This window comes from Lipotes vexillifer, unplaced genomic scaffold (genome assembly GCF_000442215.2).
Source record: "Lipotes vexillifer unplaced genomic scaffold, Lipotes_vexillifer_v1.1 scaffold647, whole genome shotgun sequence".
Classification (NCBI taxonomy): domain Eukaryota; kingdom Metazoa; phylum Chordata; class Mammalia; order Artiodactyla; family Lipotidae; genus Lipotes; species Lipotes vexillifer.
This window is the reverse complement of record NW_006793865.1, coordinates 681,543-683,698: the sequence shown is the minus strand read 5'-3', so window position 1 is coordinate 683,698 and position 2,156 is coordinate 681,543. Positions and strand designations below refer to the sequence as shown.

The following is a 2,156-nucleotide window of genomic DNA, read 5'->3' as shown; positions in this document are numbered from 1 at the left end:
GGGAAAGATAGTGTCCTAGAGACTTCCCTGCCCCTCCCGCTCCTTCGCAGACGGCCCCGAGCGGGGAGGAGTCGCGAGCTCTTAACGCAGTCCTGCCTCAGGCTAGTCCCTTGTTGGACTCCTCTGCAGCTCGGCTTTCCCGGGCTTCTCCTCGGCGGCCCTTAGCTTCATCAAGGAATCCCAGCTACTTAAGTGTAATTAAGACAAAGGAGCTAGTGAAATGTCTTTTAAATGGCTTTGCCTTTTTTTTTTTCTCTTTCGGAGAAAAGACCCTGTAGTTCACTTCGGATTTTGAGTGTCTTCCCTAGTGAAGTTCATGTGTTTACTTAGAAGTCTGCTTCCTTTGTATGTTTTATTTGGTTGTAGTCCAGGCCTTTGTGACTGTCGTGAAGTAATTTGATCTTTTAGACTGGGGAGCTAAGACAGAATTTGAATCTCAGCTTTTTGAGGTTTATAAGAGGCTTTCGTATTAGTACTAGTCCATAAGCATGTTTCTAGAGTCTCTGAAATGCTAAGATGGAAACCTCAGAGTCTTGTTTGGAAAACATGCCTTACACACACGAAAAGTTAAATACAAATGCAAACAAAATAGCATAGCATATATAATTGGTAGTTGTGTTGATAGAACAACTAATAACTGCCCCAGGAATTCAGGGCAGGGAGTTTTCACTATGTACTGAAAGGCAGTGAGGCTCCCCCTTGGCAGAGGAGTCTAACCATTAGCTGGATCGTGGAGGAATGGGATTGAGAGAAGTGAATATAACAGTATGGGAAAGAGCACTGAGTGTCCCAAAGATGGCCTAGGGGACAGTTCGACCGAAGGCAGTGTTTATCGGAAGTCTGAAAATACGGGTTGAGAGAAGAGCTGAAGGAAGGGCTCGGGACCCAAAGTCAGAAGGTAATGGTTATAGTTGATGGAACAGGAAACAGAGGTATGGATGGGTTTGTTGCTTAAAGTTGTAATGATGACCAACAGAGGAACTAAAAAAAATCTGATGCATATTGGAAGGGAAGAGGTAAATGAGCTAACTGTTCATTAAGAAGTCATGTAGCTATATCCAAAATTAATAGGTCCAAAATTAGTGTAAGAGTAATAGGGGTTACCGTTAGAAATTGAGTTAAGAATTTGTTGACTCTGGGTGGGAAAGGGTGGGAAAGAGGATTACTGCTTGTCACCAAGTGCATATATAATTTTGATTACAGTATTAAAACGTTTTTGAGTAGTAGTTTGAGATTAGATTGTAAAGGGCTTTGAATGTTCGGTGAAGGACTGTGAAATTTGTTTATCCAATAGTGGAGAGTTGAGGCTGGTTTTATTAAGATGTCTTGGGAAGGTGCTATGAAGGCAGCTTAGTAGTATGAGGAGGGGTGGAGACAGAAGTCAGGTAGAGTCTGCGGCAAATTTACTAAAATATCAGTTAACTACTTTGAAACCAAATGTGTTAGTAACTAAATGTGAATAGCTAAATGTGTCATCAGAATTCATAACATCCTAAATATCTTGGTTTGAAAATGCCTATACATATAAGGGATAAATACTGTCCCAGGAGATGCATGATTTTGATATGCTTTGCTTTGCTGGCTCATTAATTTGTTAAGTCTGACACTCAGCAAATGTTTAATTTCATTCTATGTGTAAGGTACTGTGTTAGATGTTAGAAGACATATGGGCTGTGCTTCAAAGACTAATATGTACCTCATATAGAAAGGCTGCCCATTTTCATTGTTAAAAAAGGAAGAGATTACCTTTATTTCTGTTATTGAGGAACTGAGAATGATTTCCAGTAGGGTCAATAGCACTGCGCAGTGAGGTCACTCCTTGTGAAAGCCAGGCTTTCAGTAATTCATCTGATGACTGTTCCCTGAACACCTTACTGTGGAACGAGACAGGGGTGGTCCCTGCCCTGCTGGCCCTGCTGTCTTCTGGGAGACACAGAGGAAAGCAGTCACTTTTCATCTGGTGAGATAAGGGCAGTATGAGGGCAAATACAGGATGCTTCTGAGCACGTGTACCATCTGGACTGGGTTTTCTAGTGAGTGGGATATATGTGCATCCCTGAAGAAGTGACATCTAGGTCGAGATCTAAAGCGGGAACACAGGGAATACAGGAGGTGGAAGGCAAGAGAGGGCACGGCAGAGTCTAGGAAGGGAAAGA

At 42.3% G+C, this 2,156-nt stretch overlaps 1 protein-coding gene across 2 annotated transcripts in view; it reads left to right on the top strand.

The window, feature by feature from the left end:
- DNAJC21 (DnaJ heat shock protein family (Hsp40) member C21) overlaps positions 1–2,156 on the top strand; it is a 27,759-nt gene that overhangs the window by 637 nt on the left and 24,966 nt on the right. The window lies entirely within an intron of this gene.